The sequence below is a fragment of the Leopardus geoffroyi genome, chromosome B3 (genome assembly GCF_018350155.1).
Source record: "Leopardus geoffroyi isolate Oge1 chromosome B3, O.geoffroyi_Oge1_pat1.0, whole genome shotgun sequence".
Taxonomy (NCBI): domain Eukaryota; kingdom Metazoa; phylum Chordata; class Mammalia; order Carnivora; family Felidae; genus Leopardus; species Leopardus geoffroyi.
This window is the reverse complement of record NC_059337.1, coordinates 50,686,103-50,712,032: the sequence shown is the minus strand read 5'-3', so window position 1 is coordinate 50,712,032 and position 25,930 is coordinate 50,686,103. Positions and strand designations below refer to the sequence as shown.

The window sequence follows — 25,930 nt, the reverse complement described above, 5'->3', positions numbered from 1 at the left end:
ACTGGTTTCTGTTCTTTATTTTTTTTTTTTCATTCTAATTACCTTGGGTTTAATTTGTTCTTCTTTTACTAGCTTCTTCAAGTAGAAGCTTAGATTATTCTTTTTAGTCCATAACAATGCCCCTGCCCACCAAATTATATTATATTGGGCTTTTCTTTTCATTTGTTTAAAATATTTTCTTCTGGTACTCCTTTGTGATTGAGTGGAAACCAAGTTATCTGCTTTTTTGAGCAATTATTAGTAAAATAGAGAGAAGAGTATTATATATCTGAGTAAATTGTGAGAAAACTCATTGGAACTTTAAAAGACACTCTTAGTAACTGATCTGCCCACAGCCCAGTGGTTTAGCATATAAGGGAAAGGTAAGAATATTTGACTCAGATGCACACACATACCCAAGCACATCCAGGCTCATGAACCTTGATTTCTGCTTATATGCCGTGATTTGGCCTATGCCTCCAGCTCCCTCAGATATGTGTATTTGATAGAAGCTGCTTGCCTGAAGTCATTTTCAGAGAATGTATTCCTCATCATGGTCATGCGGCAGAGGATATTTGAATTACAGCAACTTAAGGTTTTATTAGTCCAAGTAATTTTGAATTTTAGATGGGAGACTTTAAACTGAGAAACACCTTTGAATCCTAAATGAATTACTTTGATGTTGGTTTTATAGTTACTGTCATGGGCAGTGTTAAGAGGAATTTGAGCTAATCTGCATTAAAAAATGAGCTATTTCTATTTTACTTGCTTAAGGGTCAAAAAAGACAGGAAATAATAAAGAAGAGGGGGAAAGGAAGCTAGAATGGAAAATAAAATAGCATGCTGGGAGGCTGGAGCCCAGGTTATAGGTTTTTAAAATCCAGGAAGTGGTGATGAGGAGGAGAAGGAAGGAAGAGGGAAAGATAAGGAAGGAGGAGGTATTTGAGAAAGAAGACTCCCTAATACTGAATGTTAAGTTATTTGTGTTTCTGTGATGTAAACACTTCCAATACCTCAAATCTTGAGGAGAGAGACACAAAAGCAAATGAGTTCTGTAAATTTTGCAGAATTAAGGAAGAATGTTGGTTTCCACATCTGCATTGGCACCAGGCGGAATAGAAATAGCCTGCAAGAGATGGAAACTGAGCTAAAATTAGGAGCAGAAGCTCGGAATCGGATTTGGGAATGTAAACTCCTGGGAATTTTCAGAAATCTGAGAGAAGACATTAACTTTTCAAATGCCATGGAAGAGATATCTAGCAAAATATTATTGTAGATTTATTGAGCAGAATGACCCTAAGTGACCCTGTGTTAACCTCAGGCCCTGTGCTGCCAAACACCAATAGTACTCTGTCACTGAGCATCTATTATTAACCTACCGCTCCTGGCAATGGCAGTCTGCTGGGGAAAAGCTGTGCAGAGAAATAGTTCCATTTCTTCCTCAGATTTTGGCATAGGATTAGGAGGAAAATTATGTGAAAAATGAAGTGATTTCATGTGACTGTTACATGATAAACCAGCTTTCTTGGGTGACATATTATCAGGCTGAAAGTGTGTGGCATGAAGGTTTTCCTCAAATTGTTTAAAATAATGTATGCAAAGTTATTTTTAAAACAACTTAGTCACCCAGAATTTATTTCATTCCCAAAGGCAGTTCATAAATTAAGATTTACACTTAACATGCTGCTTTCTTAATTTGGAGCATGTTAATATAAGAAAATGACACACGTTATTTTGGGGCTTCTAACTCAGCTCCTGCAGAAATGCTGTTTTTATGCTCTATATGAAAGTTATATATCATATTTTCATGTTTAATTTCTTCATTTTTGATATGTACATCTATAATATTGGTGGTTATATAGAAATGAGACTAGGAAATATATTATCTAGTATTCTGTCAATCCGAACTCTGTTTTATAGCATGTTTCCACAGTGAAAAGTGAAGATAACAATGTAAATAAAACAGTATAAGATTTTGATATGTGGTTTGAATCATTTGCCTGAGAATATTATTACATTAAATTATGCTTGATTTCATCTTAGTATTTTGACATGACTGATAAAATCTTCAATGATAAAAACAACAGAGTTGTATGTCATTCATTGTCTCATTTTTTGCCTCATAGAGATTTGGAAACAGGCTCAGAAAAATAATGCTTGTCTGTGGCATAATGGCTGATGCACTGCCTCTTAAATTCTACAAGTGTAAATATGCATAAAGTTCATATTCATGATTTATTTTAATCTTCAAAAGAATTGATACATTGGTTTGAATAAATACCCAGCAGGGTTCCATCATAGTTTCATGACTCAAGCTGTAATTTATGCCATATATATTTTTTATTTGAGATTGAAATATTATAAGAAGTTCTTATATGCATTTAGAAATATCCATTGGTAATTTTGTTTGATATTTGAAGTCTGCTGTATTCAATATCAAAAATTATTAACTTTGATTTTTCTTTTCTTTTGTTTGTACTTTGTAAACGAGCACATACTACTTACAGGGCAATAACGCTAATTATCATGCATTCACCAACACCGTTAATAAACAGAGAAAAACAAAATAAAATAAAAAATAACTCTAGGTAGTCTTTATAATATTTTGAGTTATTTTAAAATGTTGAATATTTAAACATTAGTATGGTTGTGTGGTATGAAGGCATTAATTTGTATAGTTATTGATTGCATTTGCCAAAATGAATTAATTGTTTTCAGACTTTTTTTTTTTTTCAAATCAAACACAGTTTATTACCCTAACTTGCCTCACAAAATCAAATTGCAAGCAGGAATGATGGTCTGAGCTGATTGTTTCCAGATTTGTAAATTTCACAGACCAGTGAAATTAAAAGGAAAACAATGAAGAAATTGGCATAGGTTTGTTGTATTTCCTATTGCCAATGACTGTGTTAAACAAACAAAATGAAATTATTTACAATTATCATTATTTCATAAAAGAGGATATATAAACAGCTCCCCCCAAAAGGAAAAAAAACCAGATGGTTATAATCTCATACGGAAGAAGTCTTTGAGAACAGTTTATAAAACAAATTCTCTCTCATATTTATTTTTCATTGTTTATGCCATGAATTCCAACCTCATGTTCAGAAAACTTTATCTAAATGGATATCAAGGGAACATATTTCTCAGCTATTACCCAGACACTCTTTTTATCTTCCTGTCCAGATTCTTGGCTCCACACCTCATTCCTGATCCCTGTTTGTGTTGTCTTCGCATTGCATAATCCTTCTAATTTCACACCTGGCTTTGGAGACCTAGGTTTTCTGTAAAGATTTTGGGCTATGCACACTCCCTTGGTTTTATCATTTCTGCTGATTTAGGGTGAAAAATCCCTGTGCTACCCTCCTGCCCCTTGGAATTCCCACCCTAGCTGTGATAGCCTCAGCTTTGATAAAAAATTCAGATATGTTTTCCCCAACCTAAATCAAATTTCAGTTCTGCTTGTTATATCAGCACAGTCCATCTTCTCTTCCTGGATATTAATTATTCCTTTTCACCAATGACATTTAAAATAAGAACACATTTTGTTCAGTTGTATAATATAGTTATCTTAAGCTTTGAAAATATGTGGGTTTTTTAATAATTATTATCTGTTTTTAATGTTTATTTATTTTTGAGAAAGACAGAGAGACAGAGTGCAAGCAGGGGAGGAGCAGAGAGAGAAGGAGATACACAATCTGAGGCAGGTTCCAGGCTCTGAGCTATCAGCACAGAGCCCAATGCAGGGCTCCAACCCACGAACCGTGAGATCATGACCTGAGCTGAAGTTGGACACTTAACCCAGGTACTCCTATAATTATTTTTTTAAACACAATTTACTGAGGTGAGGTCACATGATGATATGTTTTAAATGATATTTTATAGATTGTAGGACCTGAAATTTTCAAGATTTCAAAATAAAAAAAGGGTGTTTTGAGGATCCTCAAGCAGGTAACCTCAAGGTGAAGGGAGCCATAGCAATCATGTTCCACTATGCCATCCATAATGCAGAATAATGATGTCTGAATTAAATGCTCATCCAGCCTCCATTTGGACACTCCTAGTCATGGAGAGTTCATTGCCATATAAGTTATCTCATTCTATCGTAGGGCATCATCATGGAAATTTCTCTCCTAGAATGACCTAAAAATCTGCAGCTCTGTATCTTTTTTCTAATAATAACCTTTCAAGTATTTGAAGACAGTTATCAACTCCCTCAGGAGTCTTTGCTTCTCTAGGGTAAACATTATTAGTCCTTTCATCTATTCACTTTTCATATGACATATTTTTTGGACCTTAATCTTTTAGACTGAATTTTCCTAAATATATTGACTATTTTCACAGTGTTTTTTTTAAAATTTTTTTTAACGTTTATTTATTTTTTAGACAGAGAGAAACAGAGCATGAATGGGAGAGGGTCAGAGAGAGAGGGAGACACAGAATCTGAAACAGGCTCCAGGCTCTGAGCGATCAGCACAGACCCCGATGCGGGGCTCGAACTCACGGACTGCGAGATCATGACCTGAGCCGAAGTCAGACGCTTAACCGACCGAGCCACCCAGGCGCCCCTACAGTGTTTTTTTTAATGTTTATTTATTTTGGAGAGAGAGAGAGAGGCGGGGGGCAAGGGGTAGAGAGGAGGGAGACCCAGAATCCAAAGCAGGCTCCAGGCTCTGAGCTGTCAGCCCAGAGCCTGACGTGGACTTGAACCCACGAACCCATGACCCAAGCCCATGTCAGACACTTAACCAACTGAGCCACCCAGGAGCCCCCATTTTCACAGTGTATTTATTCATGCCAGCTTCTGGCTGGTTACCACATTCCTGAAAAAAATTCTACAAAACAGAGCATGGTTGACTATTTCTTTTGGATCATCTGAACAAAGTACTCACATTAATTAATACAGCATAAGACTAGGTTAGATCCTCAAAGATGTTCACATGAACTTTGTAATACAAAAATCCCTAGATTTAATCTTTGTGCTAAAATAGATTCTTTTTATCCAGTTTTTGTTTGAATTTCTGAACCAAAATGTAGGGCTTCAGATTTAACTTTGTGAAAATTAATGTTGCCAATAAATTTTAGCACTCTCTGTAAGATGGAGATACTTTACATTATTTAAAGAAAGATCACTTTAAATCTTGTTGTATTATATAATATATGTATTTCTCCATCTCCTCTTATTTGCACATTCAGCTCAGTTATTTTAAAATAAATTTGTGTCGGGGCGCCTGGGTGGCGCAGTCGGTTAAGCGTCCGACTTCAGCCAGGTCACGATCTCGCGGTCTGTGAGTTCGAGCCCCGCGTCAGGCTCTGGGCTGATGGCTCAGAGCCTGGAGCCTGTTTCCGATTCTGTGTCTCCCTCTCTCTCTGCCCCTCCCCCGTTCATGCTCTGTCTCTCTCTGTCCCAAAAATAAATAAACGTTGAAAAAAAAATTAAAAAAAAAATAAAATAAATTTGTGTCAAAGATAAACAACAAAATGAATATGCTCAGAAACTCTACAGTTGAGACTTCTCATCAAGTTTATACTCTGGCATTAATTCACATTAATTGAATATAGTTTTGAATATAAGTCCAATTAAATATATTATTATTCAGCCCATGTTTTATTCAGAGGTATGATTGGAAACTTTATTGCTTCCTTTCTAAAAGATAATAATATCTGAATAGCCATCTCAAACATAAAATGACCCTATTCAATAGTTTTAGACATATTAGTTTTATTTTCTGGAAGTTTGTTGGACTTTTTTTTCCCCACCAAAATGTAAAGTCTTTATAAGAAATGTGTTAGTTGGGGCGCCTGGGTGGCACAGTCGGTTAAGCGTCTGACTTCAGCTCAGGTCACGATCTCGTGGTCTGTGAGTTCGAGCCCCGCGTCAGGCTCTGGGCTGATGGCTCAGAACCTGGAGCCTGTTTCCGATTCTGTGTCTCCCTCTCTCTCTACCCCTCCCCCGTTCATGCTCTGTCTCTCTCTGTCCCAAAAATAAATAAACATTAAAAAAAAAATTTAAAAAGAAATGTGTTAGTTAACACAGATCCTTTAGAAAGGAGGGCCTGAGGAGCAGTCAAAGTGTTGCTGCCTAAAGAGGTACAAGCATGTGTGTGTGGTAAGATAAAGAGAAAAAAGGAACTGAGGCAAGGAACAGAGTGAGTGGAACAGAGCCAGTAGGTTTCTCAGTGGGCATGTTTGCTTAATATTTAGTACTTCCCAGAAGATTGTAAGGAGTAATCCCACCTCAGTGCATGGAAGAGAGTTAAAAGGGGGAAATATATCTGCCTTGGTCTGTGTTATCTCCTGCTTTGTATCAGTCAAGATTCACCCACACTTACTCCCCATATCCCACCAGCTCAACTACCTTGTCCTTCCAACTTTGTTCTCCCCTGGTATATCTGTGCCTGTCAGTACGTGGTTAGGAGGCAGCAAATCTCAAACCTGGAATTAAACCACATGTATTAGTCAGCTTAGGTTGCCATAACAAAATACCATAGGCTGGGTAGCCTAAACAACTGATTTCTAAAAGTTCTGGAGGCTGGAAAGTCCAAGGTCAGAGTGCCAACCTGGTCAGGTGGTGGTGACAGCTCTCTTGCTGGCATGCAGATAGCTACCTTCTTGCTGTGTCCTCACATGGTAGCAGAAGAGACAGAGTCTAAAGTCTCTTCTTCAAAGGGTGCTAATCTCATGCTGAAGATCCCACACTCAGGGGTTCAATATGTGGGGACACAATTCATTCTATAGCACCCTCCCCCTCAAATTCATGTCCTTCTTACATGAAAAATACATTCATTCCATCTCAACAGCTCCAACACTTTTAGTCCATTCCATTATCAACTCTAAAGTCTATTAGAGTCCAAAGTCTTATCTGAGTGTCTTTTAAAGCAGTTATGGGTGAGATTCAAGATTCAACTAATGCTAAGGCAAAATTCTAATCTAACTGTGAACCTGTGAAACCAGACAAGTGATACACTTTCAAAACACAATGGTATTCCTATTCCAAGAGGTAGAAATGGGGAGGAGAAAAGGGGCAACAGGCCCCAAGCAAGTCCAAGACCTAACAAGGCAAATTATATTAGATCTCAAGGCTGGAGAAAATCCTCTGGTTGGATGTTCTGTTGTCTACACCCAGTAGGGTGACAGCATACCCATCCCGCCATCACCACCATGGCCCTTTGGGGCAGCCCTGTCCCTTTTGGTCAATATTGGGCAGAAAACAATAGAAATACAACACATTGCTAATGTGTAAATTAATATAATCTTTCCAGAGAACAACTTTGCAATGCAAACCAAAAGCCATAAAATTTTGCATATCTTCTGGAGCAGTGACTTCAAGTGTAGCTATTTATAGTAATAATATTTCTATAGTTGCATAAAATATTATAATACAAGAATGTTTATCACAATAATTATATTAAAATGAAACATGTGGAAACCCCAAATGTCAACAGAGATTGATGTACTCAGTAGCCTAATGTGCAGACAAAAAGAATGACAATTAACATCTTACTCAGACTATTTAATGTCATATAAGAAATCCAATGTATAATATATAAATGAAGCAGGTTATCAAACAACATGTGAAATTGTGGTAGATGCTGTGTGTGTCACAGCCATGTACCTTCACCCTCACTATTTCAGTCTATGCTTGCTCGACTTCTGATTGCTGGATTCTACTTCTGTTTGCCTGAGTTTTCTTTGTCCAGGTGCTTAGCAGGCCAGAATGCTAAAGAATAATGCTCTGGATGCGTAATTGCCCAACAATTGATGGAGTTCGTGTACAAATAGCCCAGGTCACACACTCTTTTGCTGAAGTGACTTTGAGAACAGTGCTCCATACTGACTCCCAGAGTTCCTCATTGGGATCAGATCCAAGAATCCACAGTGATGACTTCCCAGGTAATGTGCCCTCTGTTGGCTGCTTTGTCTTCCCTGACTCACTTTTCTACCTTCCTACCTGTGTTTCCTGATGTCATCACTCAGGTGAATGACTAGCACTCAAATCCTTGTCTCAGGGTCTTCGTCTAGGTACATGCAACTTAAAATACAATTCAAACAATTTCAATTAAAAATAATATTTATGTCTCTATAAAACTGTTTGCATATATGTCCATTGAATTAGCAATTCTGGTTTTTACTGGGGCTGGTGAGATTATAGATGGACATTTTCTTCCTTTTTCCCTATTTGCATTATTTTGAACGGACGTGGAAGAAGCAAAAAAATAATAAAAGTTATTTTAAACAGGAAAAAACAACAAATGCCTTTTCTCTTGTTCACTCTTTCTCAATCCTATTCTCATTTCAGTCCCTTCAAAGGAAAGCTACTTAATATGAGTTCTATTGATTTATAGTGCAAAGACAGTGTGGAATTATATAATGGCTTTTAGTCAAAGGAATATTAAAGGTAATACAGGCCTCAAGCTGTTCCTTTAGCAAGTGAATTTCAATTTTAAACTTTCAATGTTCTTTCTGCCTTGGCTACATCTTTAAATATTTCAGAGCTAAGAAATTCTGTTTTTCACCAGAAGAGGATTGACCTGTATAAACCAATAGCATTTTCAGAATTGTAGGTACAGATATGCCTGAAAAGTACCCTTTTCCTAGATTGTGTTATTTTAAAGTAATCCTGATTCCTTTTATATGAAAAGGTATCAGACCTCAGGACTTCAGAAATGTTCATTTTCACAAAAGCTTGAAGGATAGTTGTCTGCTTATCATGCAATTCTATTTGTAGGGCTGGAGAGAAAAGGAAATTCTTTAGACAAATCTTTAAGTCTTTGAAATGAGTATTTCTGTGAGTGGAAAGGGTGTGGAGCCAAGAGTTAGGAGACTTGAATTCATAGCCTTGGACCAGCTAGTGACCTGTTTGTTCAGCTGTGGGGTTAATAAACTTCAGGCAGAGACAAAAGAATGAGCAAAGTAAAGGAATGTGTTAATATCTATTGGGAACAGGCAAGTTGCATAATGAGTAAAGTGATATATTTTGGACCATTTTTTTTTTTAATGTTGATGAACACATGAGTACTGAGAGGTATTTCTTTACCCTAAGAAAAGCAATGGTTCAGGTTTGGCTGATAGTAACAAATGCACTTGGTCTCAGTTATAAAGGGTGTATGGGAACTGTGGTCTACGGATGATTGTATTAGTTTGCTAGGGCTACCATAATAAAATATCACAGAGTGGGTGACTTAAACAACAGAAACTGCTTTCTTCCAATTCTGCAGGCTGGAAGTCCAAGATCAAGGCTTCTGCAGGGGTAGTTTCTCCTGAAGCCGCTCTCCTGGCCTTACAGATGGCCATCTTATTAATGTGTCCTCTCATGGCCTCTTCTCTGTGCATACACTCCTGGTGTTTCTTCATGTAAGGACACCAGTCCTGTTGGATTAGGTCCCCGCTCTAAGAGACTGATTTTAACCTAATCATCTCTTTAAAGACCTTTTCTCGGGGCGCCTGAGTGGCGCAGTCGGTTAAGAATCCGACTTCAGCCAGGTCACGATCTCGCGGTCCGTGAGTTCGAGCCCCGCGTCGGGCTCTGGGCTGATGGCTCGGAGCCTGGAGCCTGTTTCCGATTCTGTGTCTCCCTCTCTCTCTGCACCTCCCCCATTCATGCTCTGTCTCTCTCTGTCCCAAAAATAAATAAATGTTGAAAAAAAATTTTTAAAGACCTTTTCTCCAAATAGGGCTACATTCTGAAGTACTAAGGACTGGGACTTCACCATATGAATTTTGGGGTACACTATTCAGTCCATAACAGTGACTTGGGTAGTAAGGACGATGAAGGCTCAGATCTGGGGACTGCTGAACTTCATAATTTAATGATCTATCAAAATCTATTTTGAATCTCAGGCTGTATTTTTCTTGATATAGCTTTGAAAATCTGTTTCTAAAATTATATTTCTATGTGTCTGTTTCTTTCCTTTTGAATTGTAAATATAGAAAATCGCTAACAATTGGCTCCACTTAAAAGTAAGTTGACTATGAAACATTCACACACAAAAAAAATTGATTATATATTAGGCCAAAAGAAAAAAATGTCAATACATCCCCTAAGGTGGAAATCCTGAAACTACAGCAATAGAACAAGAAATCAATGACTAAAAGATGGTAAAAAAAAAAAAAAAAAGTAAAGGAAGATAGTAAAATAACTGCAAATAAAGCATTTAAAAAAAAAAAACTCTTCTAAAAACTCAGGTTAACGAGGCAAGTAAAAACTATGTGGTAGCAAGGGTAGTAATGAAAACTTTTCAATTATTCCTATTCAGTACTCTGAAATTATGATGTTATTAAATCAAAGTTATAGCAATAAATTAATCTTTATAAATAAATAGGAGTAAAAAAATAAAATGTATTAAAACTATATTTTTGGAAAGCAAAACAATTCAAAATGTATGTGCTATACATTCTGCCTCAGAAGGCAGATAAGTTGCAATACTAAAGAAATAAGAATAACCGAATTAATGAAGGTGAGAGCATAAATTAATGAAACAGAAAAGAAAATATTTATCTTCAGAGTGATTTCTTTTTCTTTCCAGAGCTATTTCTTTAAAAAGACCATCTAAACAACACAGATACACAACATCCATGATGGGAAATTATTTACTTAGATTTTGAAGAAATTTAACTATTTTAAATGAGTACCAACTATATACATTTATATCGATAAATTTGACAATATAGCTCAAATGAATACCCTTCCTGAAAAAATTAGCAATTTGTACTCAAGAATAGTTAGAAACTATAACTAAAGAAACTCTAAAGAATAGTTAGAAACTATAAATCAAAGAGCTCTCCCCTCTTCACCCCTGACCCATAGGTATCAGATCCAAATGTTTGGACAGCAAATCCAATTCAATTTGTAAGGCACAAAAATTTGAGATATTAAAGCTATTGCAAAACATAGATAAATATATACAAATTAATAATTCATACTATGAAAATGGTATTTTTTAGTTCTAAAAATGTTGGAAGAGAGCACCAAAAAAAAGGAAATTTGTGGACTTCTCCTATATATGAACATAGAAACAAAAATATTGACAGCCATCTAATATAATCTAGCACAATATTAAAACAACACTGTGCTATATTTCAGAAATACAAAGATGGCTCAGCATTTTAGAAATCTATTAAAGTAATTCACTACATCAGTAATTAAGGAGAGAAAGTACATGATAGATGCTAGAAAGGTCCTCTGATGAAGTTTAACATCCATTTCTGAGGAACATCTTTAGTAACTTGTAAATGAAAGGAAATATGCTTAGTTTTAAAAGTTTTTTTTTTAAATCAGTAGTTAACAGCAGAAATCATACTCATTAAGAAACACTAAAGGAATTTCCCATAAATTTAGGAAAAAGACAAGGATGCCCACTCATTACTATTATTTAACATCAGGCTGGAGACCCAAGGATATGAATGGGCAGTTACAGAAGACTGCAAATGAACAATAAACATGAGAAAATATGCTCATCTCTAGTAATAATAGCAATGAAAACTAAAACTACAATAAAATGTAATTTTTACTTATTGGATAAAAGATTAACAGTGCTTGATTTTGATGCAACTGCTCTCATTACCTAAGCCCTTCTTATGTTCCTTCCTGTCTCAGTGCCCCTACTTCTCTATGGATTAATGAAAATCACTTTCATTAGAACTAGTTCTAGAACTAGAACTAGTTCTTTCATAATTCCAGAACCTCAAGGCATCCACTGACAGTTGATGGCTTTCTCTTCTGAAAAAAAACTGCAGATGGGAAAGATCTGAGTAGTTGAGGGAGGGTTGGGATGGAATGGGGGAGAGCTTTGGTCCTGTGGATGGTGGTGGTTTTTCTCTCTCTTTCTTTCTTTTTTTTTTTTTTTTGTAATTTTTAACGTGTATTTATTTTTGAGGGAGAGAGAGAGAGAGAGAGAGAGAAACAGACCACAAGTGAGGCGGGAGTGGGGGTGGGGGTGGACAGAGAGCGAGGGAGACACAGAATCCAAAGCAGGGTCCAGGCTCTGGGCTGTCAGCACAGAGACTGACGTGGGGCTCAAACTCACTAACCATGAGATCATGACCTGAGAAGTCAGCCACCTGACTGACTTAGCCACCCAGGCGCCCTGGTGTTTGTTATTTATTTATTTTTTAAGTGTCTGAGAATAAATACACCTTGCCACTGTAAGGATTGATTTCCTTCCTGCCCATTAACATGACTTAAATCCTATTTCCTGAAAATAGTAACCATTACAGTCTTTTGCTATGGTGCAATCTTTTCCTTGTTCAAGGTTATACTACAAACCTCTATCACATTAATCTACCTATGAATAGAAAATGGCCAATTTGCTGATTTCTAATCCCCAGAAATCTCCACTGACCACTTGACTGTGTTTGCAGTAGGCAGGGAAGGGTGGAGGACATTTCAATGCACTCTCACTTTGGTAGCAATGGGCAGAAAAATTGTATTACACGATTGGACTTCAACAAAAAAAGCAGCCAGAGGCCATTTGGACTGGCAGTCTAGTTCTTAATCACAAAAGAATTAATGAAGAATTAATGATTCATCTAAGCCCTGTGCTATCTTTCCTGGGTCTGGAGGCTAAATGCTGGGAATGTCTTGTTAACTGTGCTGAGGGGTCAGAAGAGGGACTCTCAGGGAGACCTTATAGCTTGCGCAGGCTGCCCCAGTAGGGTCCTTCTCTTTGCCTAATGTACAAGGTATTCTTGCTTGGGAAAGTGCCCTATCCACAAAAAGTCATATATCTTATCTTGTTGAGACCACAGGCAGTTAGGATGGTTGATTTTTGCTTCTGGCCAAACCATAAAGAGCTAAAAATGACCCATATAGTCTGGAGGGATGAAAATAAGATAGATTCTGAGTAATAGATTCAATTCCATTACTCAGGGATGTATAAAAAGTGAAGTTTTCTATAGAGACTTCACTGAGACCAAGATTTAATAACAAGAATAATCCTAAGGACAGAAAGGTAACTGTTAGTCCACCATATTGGATCAGAGATAAAGATCTTGGGTCAGAGTTGGGGTTTGAAAAGTATAAATCTTTAGTGCAGTGGATGACCAATGGTTCCTGCAGTCACCGAGGACCACCACATGGGGGTGGCAAACCTTTGCAATCATGAAGGAGCCAGCGCAAATTGTTTCTGGGTTGTGAGTCTCGGGTGAGATACCACATAGGTCATGAACTACCTAAAAGCAGTTGTTCACACACGGGTATAATCATTCATGATTTTGTTTTCTTGTGAAGATATTTTTTTTTAATTTTTTTTTCAACGTTTATTTATTTTTGGGACAGTGAGAGACAGAGCATGAACGGGGGAGGGGCAGAGAGAGAGGGAGACACAGAATCGGAAACAGGCTCCAGGCTCTGAGCCATCAGCCCAGAGCCCGACGCGGGGCTCGAACTCACGGACCGCGAGATCGTGACCTGGCTGAAGTCGGACGCTTAACCGACTGCGCCACCCAGGCGCCCCCATGAAGATATTTAATAATAAGAAGAAAATCATTATTTTTCTCCATGCTGTCATACATTGCTTTATAAAAAGAGGAATCCATAAAACTCCCTTGTGAGCTTATTCATTTTTACCTGAATATCAGATATATTTCTCCTCTCCTGGAAAACAGTTCATTAATCAGATTTGAGGGTTCCTTTATCTTTGTTCCAAATACATTAACTAATTCTATCAATATCCTTATTACATGGAGATCAAATCTTTTGAGTTCCTCATTATCCTTCTATCGCACAGTTTTGTCTAAATCCTTCTCCTTCAGTAAAACATTGGAGATATTTTATGTCTTAAGTTCACCAAGTCTCATGCACTAGAAATTCTTTTTTCCAGTTTTTCTTCTCAAACAGTTATTTTCTATCTTTATATAATGTTGATATACATTGAATGTTGCTAGCTGTTCACTGTCCCCTGATTTCATCCTCTTCTTTTCTATAGTGACACAACTCCTGAATTTTAGCTGTGCATGCTGTTCCTTTAAACCTTTTTTTCTTTTCTTTTTTTTTTCCCCCACTAGCTGGAATGGAGATTTCATGGGCCATGTGCATGAATGATCTCACTGATGGCAGAGCAACAAAATCAAGGGCCTGTGGCCATCAGTGAGATGGCTCAGTAGCAAGTGAGTCTATATACTAATACAAGCATCTAATATGTGCCAGGTGATAGTTGAGCACATTATGTGCATTACCATATTTAATCTTCGTAACCGCTCTGTAACACAAGTCTTGTCATTATTGCCATTTTACAAATGAGTGAATCAAGGGACTTAAGAAGTTTGGCCAAAGCCACACAGCTAATAAGTGGGAGACCTAGAGCCTCTGCTCTGAACCATCATGCCATGTATCTACTCAAGGATGACTCCATTCCTTCCCTCATTTCTCACATATAATTAGGACCACGGCCTGCAAATCATTCTTGATGCTAGTGTTGGAATCTATTCCTTTCTTCCAGTTCTGCTACCATAAGCCACCCCTGTTCTCCCCCGGTAGTTTCCCAGCTGCCAATCATATTCTCTTTAATTCGTTTTCTTTTAACGTCCAAAGTTACCTGCCTCCCCAAATAGATTTGATGGCTTGGATTCCTTGTCAAATTCTTTAACAAAGGAACTTGTTTATGATATGGCTCCTGGAATTTCTTTTTGACCTCCTAATTTTTGCCCCACTTCCTCTGTCAACCCCCACACCATCTTTTCTCTAGTTTCCACTAATACTAATTGACCTTTGCTCATGCCGTGTTCAGCCATGTGTATTCCTGCCTTGGAGCATTTGCACGTGCCTGGAATATTAATTCATGACTCTCCCTCGCTGACTCCTCCTCCTCCCTTAGGTTCAGCTTATGTCTGAATTTTGGAAAGCGTTCTCTGACTCTTTGAATCTATGCTGGCTGATAACTCCAAGAAGCAGCTCTGGTCATTTGAATCAGGTATAACATTTGCCTTTATGTCTCTGATATATTCTTGACAAGCCTATCAACTCTTTGAGGGCAGATCTCTTTTGTTTATTGCTATATCCAGTTGAGATCACAGGGCCTGGCATAAACTAGGCATTTAATAAATATATTTGGAATGACTGAATAAATGGATGAAACTGGGAGGTGGCAGCAGATGGCCGTGAGGCTCCCTAGGTCTGTGCTTGTGACCTTGGTTCAGGTCTGAAATTATGAATTCTGGAATTGGAAACATTGATTTTGTGTGGTTTCTTCTTCACCAAGCATCTTGAGTATAGCAAGCACTTAAAATGGCCTACCCCAACATCATCCTACTAAGTTAGGATTATTACAAAGGTGAGTGCTTATGCTTTAACTCTTCAACTTGTAGTTGTTGTACCCCTTTACCCGCCAAAAATATGTGAGGGGAATATTCCTCTGCTGCTGGTTTCTGCAGCTGGTGGTGTTGGAAATGTCCATATACTGGATGTGTGAAGTGGATGAAGCCAAAAATTTTCAAGGGAACCCACAGAGAGCAGCTATTGTGATGTGTCGCAGTGTCCTCTGATCTAAGCTTCAGGAAATCTGGCTCATTGTTCATGTTTCTGGACTCACAGTCAAATGCCCTAGCGAGTCATGTATCTTCTTTATCTCTGTCTCAGCATTCGGTAAGTTCTGCCATACTACACCAGCTTTATTCTCAGAGCAGGGAGAACAAGGGGGTGAGGGTCGCAGCCTCTTTCACAGGAAGTTGTGGGGTTAGGAGTGAAGATTTTATGAGTTGGAAAGGAGAAATCACTCTAGGCCGGCCACCTTGATCTCTTCATATTTTCTCTTAAAATGACTACCATCCATAGCTTATTTTTTCTCTTTCCAATACAAGATGTGGGGAGGTGGGGCTGTTAGTAGTGGACAATGGTAATCATGACCTAAGTTCAAAAACCTTAAATCAAGTTGGCTATCCTTTATTGTTATCTCCAGATTTGGATGGTTGCCAAGATCTTTAAATTCTGTGTGCCAAACACCAGTGCTGTCTGTCCTTTCTATTCCATTTCAGTAGTCATCACATGGGTGTAAAAGCCTCAGTGACTATGAGTCATCAGACTAACTGTAACAACTTCCTCTCCAGGCTCCATGTCTGTAGGCTGTGCATCTTTAATTTACCGTACACGCTACAACTCAATTAATCCTCATGAAGGTCTGTACTGACCTGGTCCCAAACCTTGGCTATTCTCCATGACCTTCAGGATAAATTTCAAATGCTAATAATTCAAGATGCTCATAATCTGGGCTCAATTTACCTGTGCAGTATAACACCTTATTGTTTCTCTAGGTTGATTATACCTATAACTGACCTTGTTGGGGAGAAATCATATTTTCTCCATTTTCTTCAGCAAGCTAAAGCTCTTTAAATGACAAATCCATCAGGTTCCATGGCTTTTTGGTCAGTCTAGTTCTTAAAAACTCCCCTCTAGTAAAATTTTTAAATTCTACTTTTTAAAAATTTTTTTTTAATGTTTGTTTATTTTTAACAGAGAGAGAGGCAGATTCAGAGACAGAGCATGTGTGGGGGAAGGGGCAGAGAGCGAGGGAGACACAGAATCAGAAGAAGGCTCTAGGCTCCGAGCTGTCAGCACAGACACCTAATGGGGCACCTGGGTGGCTCAGTTGGTCGAGCGTCCGACTTTGGCTCAGGTCATGATCTTACGATCTGTGAGTTCGAGCCCCGCGTGGCGCTCTGTGCTGACAGCTTGGAGCCTGGAGCCTGCTTCGGATTCTTTGTCTCTCTTGCTGTCTGTGCCTCTTCCTCACACACACACACACACACACACACACACACACTCTCTCTCTCTCTCTCTCTTTCTCTGTGTCTTTCTCTCAAAACATAAACATTAAAAAACTTAAAAATAAATAAAACTCTACTTTTATCTCCTCCCTTCCATTTAATAGGCTTCATCTGTGTCCTGGAGATCTTTAGGATGTTCTTGCCCTCCTCTTTATCTTCTTTCCCTGGTTCTAGATCCTTTGGTGTGTTAAGGAGGGGGAGGAAATCCCTTTTTCTTTGATGGTCATTGTAATCTTCTTTCCGGGGTTGTACCTGTGTCTCTACTATCAACTCATTGTCAATGCCTTCTGTGTTTTCCTTACCGAATTGTGGGATTGTTAGCTGCTCTACAGCCACCTCCCTTCCTTATCCCCATGTTCCCCTTGTCCTCTTCCTCAGCTCAAAGAGGTTCCAAAGGCAAATCATCTTATATGCTGATATATTCCAAACATGAAATGAAAGATCAGTTACCCTTGTGTACTGAGTAAATCTCTTGGAGATGACATCACTTGGCTTTGGGGGAGGATTAAGCACCCCTCCCCCTTTTATGGAGAGAAGAGGGGAAAATAATATGAAACTCTTGCCCTGGCAGATGACTTATATTTTTGAAATTTCCTCCACTCCCATACCACCACCATTGCACATTCCTCTGCTAGTGTAGACTGTCATGAGGTAATGGTTGTAGGATAGATAACATAGCTTAGTTACCTCTAAAAAGCCTTAAAGGAGTGTCTAATGTTTCAAGGGTTTTCAGAATGTGCTTTTTTTGGCTGTTGGTCCTTAGCTTTAAGTTCTGGGAAATTAGGAGAAGTCTAACTCAGTGTTCTTATAGATTCCCAAATAGGCATATTTCTTATAATAAAAATAATAGCTGGATTTTACTATGCATTTAAAAGGCTAACTATTGTACAAAGTACTTTGTTGCATTATCCCATTTAATCCTCTAACCACCTAATAGAGTATGTATTATTAGTGTCATTCTCATTTGATAGATGAAGCGCTTGAAGTGTAAATAAGTTATACAACTTTTCTAAGGTCATATATGCAGGAAGTGGCAGTACCAGGACAAACCCAGGTCTGTCTGACTTCTGTACCCACACTCAACCTCTATGACATATTGTCTCCAAATACACCATGCACTTTGCCTTTATCCATATTGTTGAAATTAGACTTTAGAGATTATCCACTTAGATATTTCCATCATGCAGATCAGAGCCTTCACTGAGAGAGGATAGGTGAATTTGTCAAGGTCACATATCAGAACTTCCTCTCCTGAAATACCTCCTTTGCTATCCTATATATCTAGACCCTCTGTGGCCTTCAGTACCTAGCTCAGGTCCCGTCTCATCCCACCTCCTAAAGCCTTTCCTGTCCAGCCCAGTCCTCAGTGGTCTCACTTTCCTCTGAAACTGACACCATGTCCTGCTGGTATACCATTTACTTGGCATTTCCACGTAGACTGTCTTGCCATTTATTTAATTCCCATGTGACTAATTTAAAAAATCATTCCATGTGCACATGCCTTTCTGCATCATATAGATTGTAAGTAACATGAGCAGTACTTTAAAAACTATTTTCTCAGGTTGCATTTTCATTTTAGATTATTGTAAATGTGTTGAGCACCTAACAAGGTTAACGCAACGTACCTGGAGATGAGTAAGAAATTCTCTAATCTCAAGGAACTTTCTGCTTTGTAAAGAAAATAGTTTAGGTGCATACATTATTGTTTTTAAAAGAACAAGTAATATAAATGCCAAAGGTATGAAACTTCAAAGGACAGATCATATCAGGTTTGAGAAGATTTGGGAGGCTTCTTAGAGGAAGCAGATGAAAGATCAGCCCTGAAGGTGAAGATGTGGGTTTATGAGCATTGAAGGCCAAGGAAAACCAAAAGGAAAGAAATGGTGCTCAGGGAAAAGGGCTCATTATGTCCTCTTTTGCAGTGTGGAGGCCCCACAGGTTGACTGCAGATTACAGACTTTGTTTGACCAGTACAATATTTCTTTACCAATTATAATCTGAATGTCCTTAGGTAGTCACGCCTACTCTTCATACTCTCTGTTGTTTTGCAACAGGCCTGCCTAGACTCTGAAGCTTTTGGAGTGAGGAGATAACAGGAGGATGCTGGTAAGATGGCTGGAAGACCAATGTAATACCAGGGTAGAGATTTTCAACCAAACGAGTCATTGGGGAAGACCCAAGTTTTGGAGGGAAAGAGTAATGTGATAGGAGCTGCACTTTGAGGTGGTAAGTCTGGCAGTGATGTATAAGATTGATTTAGAAGAAGGAAGTGGGGATCAAGAATTCAATGCTCCCTATGTTCCCTTGCAGCCTATGGCACAGGTAGGCGTAGCTCTCCAACAGTTCTTGTGGCCGGTGTCACAATGTTGGCCCTGTCCTGTGTTCCCTAATGTTTTCTGTTGTAGCATTCTTTACTCACGCACTAGAGATCAGGAGTTGTGCCTTGCATCTTTTGCGTGTCACACCATGTTGGCACACAGCAGGCGGTCCATGGACAGTTGTTTGACTAGCAATTCTGTGTTACTTCCCTGGAGACAACTAGAGTGGTGAGGAAGGACATTAGTTTATATGCTCTATCAGTTTATGTTGTTAAAGAATTTCTTTCAGATAGATACTCAAGCACAGAGTGTGTGTTCTAAAATGCTTTTGTTTTGTTCTAGTCCCAACATAATGACATTTTATGCTAGAATCTTTCACGTTCAAGATAAAATATCTTTCTTTTTGTAGTCTGACATACATGATATGATCTGAATTATTCAGGATTGTTTTAGCTCATGTTGCATTTTGAAGTCTAATATGCAGAGAAATTTTGACATAATGTGGTGCTAAACTCACTCATTAATACATGGGAGGCTTTTCCTAACTCAATGGAAATTTAAAGCCTATAATGTCAAGTACCAAAGCTACTGAGTTTCAGGGAGGCACCTTCTCACTTGAGTTCTTCTCAAAATCAAACCTTCCTATTTCAATATTGTAATTAAAAATGTAGGCTTGAAGGATTGGCTCGGTGGTCTATTGATCTTTGTAGGGAAAGTGGACAGGGCTCACAGGACAGCTGCCACATGTTATCTACCACACTATAAAACAAGAATGTGGTGATTTAACAAAAATGCTAGAGATGTATTGGTTTCTTCTATAAAAAGCCTCAAGTCTCATGGTGCTCACACACCTGGTCTTGGAAACCAAATAAGCAGTGCAGGAACTGCTGTCTGGACCAGGGGTTTTTGTTCCAAATAGTTTTTGTAACATTATCTTTAGACAGTTCTCTCCAGGTTTATGTTTCATTATCTTATGTTTTTGTTTGTTTGTTTTTTTACAAAATATGGGCAAAAAGTTGTAATTACCCATTCAACTGTTTCATCTTAGAAGTATTTTTTGTTGTATCTTTAGACTTTTTTGTGATTATAAAAACAATATAATTTTAAAAACAAAACAACAGAGGTGAATGAAATAGAGCAGACTTCCTATGATTCCTCTCCCCAGACAACAACCACTGCCAACTATTTCACCTTTTGATGTCAAATGTCATAGACAGCTTAGATAAGAGGGATTCTTGGTGCTTAGACCAAAAGAGTAAGTAATGGTGTTTCTGTAAGTCCAACTGTGAAATATTCTTTGAAAGTCAGTGAGGCAGTTTGCTTCATGTTTGGATTTTATCTTGGTCTAAGATCTTACAAATTAGCATCTTAACTCTGTGGCTGTGGAAGGACTGCTTGCTGACTACAGTTTAGATCTATTAAACTCTTCTGTTCTATAATTTAAATCAGTGGCTGAATTAACCTGGTGGATAACTTACTGGATCCTAGAGATACTGCAAGTGGTTTCCCTGGGTTGTTTAGGAAGTTGTCCAGATAAATTCCCTCTGGGGTAACATAGTAACGTGCCAAACAGTCTAGGTTGAAAAAGTCATTTTAAGATAATTATTCAACTTATAATTATATTAATCATGAAAATGTTTCAGTGGTCCACAGGTAGTTTGTAGCAGAGCTAGAAAAGACTCCTGTTCTCCTTTACTTTACCCTTCCCAATGTCTCCTGCCCCATCGATCCCTTCAATCCAATGTAGTTCTGAAATCATTTCATCATTACAACTTTTGTTTAAGTCCCTGTTGCACTGTTGAAAAACTGCTACTATTTTGTTCATGGAATCAGCCAATAAACGTACCTCTGAAGCAATTAACATGCTTATGCAAGCTGTTTGATATTTGAAGTAATGATATCCTTTAGAATATTTGTAATATTATGTTATGACCTCTTTGACTTTCATTTTAAAATAATTTTTCTTTTGAACAATTAAAAATTAAATAAAATCTGGAGATGGTTCTCATGCAAGAGTCATCTCCAAATGCTATAAAAAAGACATGCCATGGGGCGCCTAGGTGGGTCAGTCGGTTAAGTGGCCGACTTCGGCTCAGGTCACGATCTTGCAGTCCGTGAGTTCGAGCCCCGCGTCGGGCTCTGTGCTGACAGCTCAGAGACTGGAGCCTGTTTCAGATTCTGTGTCTCCCTCTCTCTCTGCCCCTCCCCTGTTCATGCTCTGTCTCTCTCTGTCTCAAAAATAAATAAACGTTAAAAAAATTTTTTTTCTAAAAATAAAAAAGACATGCCATGCACATTTTGATTGCCTTATAAAAGTGACAATTATAAAAGCATATTAAAAAGTAAAAAAAAAATAGCAAAGAAAATGTTCTTCCATGATTTTAAATAGGTTTAATTTTTTTAATTTAAAAAAAATTTTAATTCTAGTGTAATTTAACATATAATGTTACATTTGTTTCAGGTGTGCAATACAGTGATTCAACAATTCTGTACATTACTCAGTGCTCATTAGGAGAAGTGTGTGCTTAATCCCCTTAACCTATTTCACCCATCCCCCCCACCCACCTCCCCTCAGGTGACCATCAGTTTGTTCTGTAAATTTAATAATATGTTTTTTTATTTGTTTGTCCCTCTATTTTTTTTTAAATGTTTGTTTATTTTTGAGAGAGAGAGAGAGAGAGAGAGTAGGAGAGAGGTAGAGAGAGAGGGAGAGGCTCTAGGCTCTGAGCTGTCAGCACAGAACCCAATGCGGGGCTCTAACTGGCAAACCTTGACATCATGACCTGAACCGAAGTCAGACACTTAACTGACTGAGCCACCCAGGCACCCCTGTTTGTCTCTTTTTTTCTTTGTTTGTTTTGCCTCTTAAATTGCAGATATGAATGAAATCATGTTATATTTGTGTTTCTCTTAAGTTATTTCACTTAGCATTAGATCCATCCATGTTGTTGAACTTGGCAGGATTTCATTCTTTTTTATGGCTGAGTAATATTCTTTTATATCACATTTTCTTTATCCATTCTTCTATAGATGGACACTTGAGTTGCTTCCGTGTCTTGGCTATTGTAAGTAATGCTGCAGTAAATGTAGGGGTACATATATCTTTTTTAATTAATGGTTTCATTTTCTTTGGGTAAATACCCAATAATGGAATTACTTGATCATAGGATAGATCTATTTTTAACTTTTTGAGGAACCTCCATACTGTTTTCCACATTGGCTACACCAGATTGTGTTTTCACCAGCAGTCTACCAGGGTTCTTTTTCTTCACATCCTTGTCAATGCTTGTTGTTTCTTGTGTCTTTGATCTTAGACATTCTGACAGGTGTCAGGTGATTTCTCATTGTAGTTTTGATTTGTGTTTCTCTGATGATGAGTGATGTGGAGCACCTTTTCATGTGTCTATTGGCCATCTGGATGTCTTCTTTGGAGAAATGTCTGTTCATGTCCTCTGCCCATTTTAATTGGATTCATTTTATTAAAAGAATGTGTAGGAATAGTCTTTATGTTAATAGCTATTTATAGACTTTTAGTAAATCAGGAACTTTGTTCTTGTAGTTCTTTTAAATATACCAATGACTTTTTTGAAGTAAATCCTGATTTTTTTTAAATAAAAAAGATACATACAGGTCACGTAATCTAATGTATAAAGTATGACAGAAAAATTTAAATTTCTTATGCTACACGTGTGATGTGTATAATTTTTCTTTTTGGATTGTTTTTAGGCAACACATTTTATCAAGGGTGACTGGCATTTTTGTTTAAACCATACAGTTACCCTACAAAACTGAAATAGGGTTACTGTTAGAAAAAAAAGTAAACAGGACAAGTACTGTGCCCATTTTACAGACGGGGAAGTGACCCTTCGATCATAAATTGCTAGAAAGAGGTGAGGCTAGAAGTAAATTTCAGCCTCCGCTGAGAGATTTTCCAGTGCTCTCCCTGCTACATTTTTTTTTTTTGCTCGTCTTTTTCAGTTTTGGTTCAGCCACCCAAGGAAATAACCAGGAACAAAGCCAAGAACAAAAAGAGTCTGCAAATGTCATAATGAGAGCTCTGGATGAACAGTAATTTTACTCAGATCTGAGAATTAGAAAACTGGCTGGAAAACCGTATTATGAAGATTGAGGAAACTAGATGGCAAATCACTGTTCATTCAGAATAAACTTTATTGACCAGTTAAATTGCAAAGAAGTTAATTTGTGTTGCAGCAGCACCTTTGCAAGTATTTTCTGAAGAGCTGAAGAAAAAGCCCAATAGTGTTGGAACTGCATGTTTAGTTTTCAGAGAATTGTGGGCACAGCTCCAGAGGACACCTGCAGGTCAGCATTTTGGTGACAGCATGAAAGGGCTTTAGCTTCAGGAAGCTTCAGTGAGGTCAGCTGGGGGCTCTCCTGGGACCAAATCCTGATCTCTGATTAGGATAACCCACTCTGCTCATGAAATGAGATTTCTAATGGGAATTAACCACAGCTTCTTTTTCCTGTCTTTAAAAGCAAGCTGCTTTGTCATGCTTCCTTTACTGAAATCATCACACAAAAAAAGGGTTTTGAGAATTTTCTGCTTAAGACACTACAACAGATAATAGACAAAATAAGATGTAGGCGATTGCTCACTGGCCCCCTCCCAACACCATTTGCTTCTTACTCCCCTTAGAGATTACCCAAATGTGTTTTAGGATAACAATGGCTTAGCTTTAATGTTCATGAATAAAACAACGACCCTGTAAGAGTCTGAATTTGGAAGGTAATAAAGAAACATATCAAGAGAGAAAAGAAACTTGGGGCTGAATTAGAAGTGAAATAGGAAAGAAGCAATCTTTCTTCTGTATAGCCCCAAGTAATGTTGTCCTTGTCAAATGCATCACAGGTTTTAAGTCACACTTCAGCAGCATCTGAGCCACAGTGAGGATTAAGCCTATCCTTTCAGGGATGCATTAACTTCTCCAAACCAACTGGAGAAGTTGTGTGTGTGTGCAAATTTACATCTAATTGGTTTTGTTTGTTTTGCTCTGTGAAGGGGGAGAAGTAATACTTATTAAGTGTCTCAGTTCTTTTGAGCCTCAAAATAGCCAGGCCAGTTGGAGAGATTGCTGCTTACCCAAGTTTCCGTGAATAGGGAATGTTAAGAGTTGAAAATTGTGTCCTGTCTGTACAGCTGTGTGCCATCCCTATCTCCATTGTCAAAGTGGTGATTTTAAATACCTGAAAATTTAAAAAGTTTCCTCTTATACTGGGATCATAACTTCTGATTTGAAGACATTTGAAGTGGAATGCATGTAAATTTTGAAGAAGTTTTGCTCAGCCACCCATCACTTTCGGTCACCTTAAGCCAGATTCACATGAATGAGAAATGATGTAGAGTGTCCTTTAGAGGATGAATAGAGGCTGCCAACTTCATCGTCTTCCTTGGTCACAGTTTAATTATCCAGGGGTGGGCATCTGCCTTAAGCTGCCAAATGGAGCTTTTAACCACCGGATTAGAACTTCTATAGTCAGTTTTCTCTGGTCATGAACATTGTGAGGTTTGAAAGTTAATTTTTGTCAACTTGAGATTAGAGTTCTGATCAATACATTCATTCATTTGGAAGGTATTCAGAAGACTTACATTCTCAAAAAATCTTTCAGTAGCTTCCAATAAGCAGAGTATTCTGCATTTGTTACATAAAATCATAAAGGGACCCTGTTAAAATACAAATATTATTGAGAAGGACTGTACATCTAGTCTCTAACATCTGTGATTTCTTTAACATTTATGATCTTTCCATTATCCATTCAGCCACCTCTTTGAGTCTTGTTAGAAAAGTCAGCACAGATCAATGTCGAAGGTAAAGAAAGTCCAGAAACAAACATTATAGGAGGTAGGGATAAGACACCTTTGGTGTGAAGATGCCCAGAATGTGTAAAACTGTGGGAAGTTAACCTTTGTAAAATGGGTATAAATAGTACTTAGCTTTGAGGGTTATATGAAGATTATTTGGGATAATACATTTTAAGGTATTGAATATGGCATCTAGTTCTTATTTTATGTTCAGCTAATGTCAGCTATTACTATTATAATAAAATATTAAAATTTTTAACATAATTGAATATGTTTTATTTATGAACTGCTTGAAAATTTTCCATTGTCTCATTGCTATTTTTTTATTATACAGATCTAGATAAACTATGTTGTTATCTTTGAGATTTGCAAGTCTGGAGATTATCTTTTCTATACTACTTTTGTTTATAATAGTTTTGTATATACCTAAGGTTATCATATTGCAATTCATTACTCTTGTGATCCAGAGTTATTACTTCTATTTGTGTTTGTATGTTTGTGTAACGATTAATTTTTTACTATGTCAGACATATTTTATATCTCATGACAGGGAATCAGAATTACTCATGCTGACAAGCCTTGATGACTTGTATGGCTCTTTGAAAAAAGACATGTCCACGCTTTTTTCACATTTCTACACTTTTCCACCATTTGATAATATAACGGAGTTAGCTGAGGCATAATTTATACTTGTTAAAAATCAATTTGGTGGTAATGGGCCACTCTTGTCCTCAAACTTTGTCCAGTCAAAATGTCCAAGTTTTGGTGGAGAGGTGAGTGTAACATTTCTAAGGTCCCAATTTATGTACTAGTATGATCTTTACAAAGGTTATTAAGCATTAAATAGTTTGGGCAACCTTTTCTCTACTCATGATGATATTACTATTGTAGTAATATAGTAGTAATGCAGACGACTTCCAGCCATTTTTAGTAGATGGCTTCTCGTCCTTTTTTTTTTTTTTTTTTGAATACCCAGAGAATCTAGGAAGAATTATGTGTCTACAGCATCTTAGAAAACCCGTGTTATAAGAAAAGATGTAATGAAGAACCAGCA

At 37.6% G+C, this 25,930-nt stretch overlaps 1 long non-coding RNA gene across 1 annotated transcript; it reads left to right on the top strand.

Moving 5' to 3' along the window:
- The first annotated feature begins 7,279 nt into the window (after nt 1-7,279).
- Nucleotides 7,280-19,144, top strand: LOC123582993. The gene is made up of 3 exons (XR_006704684.1): nt 7,280-7,872; nt 13,984-14,085; nt 18,792-19,144. It is a non-coding gene; the product is annotated as an uncharacterized LOC123582993 (long non-coding RNA).
- Nucleotides 19,145-25,930: the final 6,786 nt, after the last annotated feature.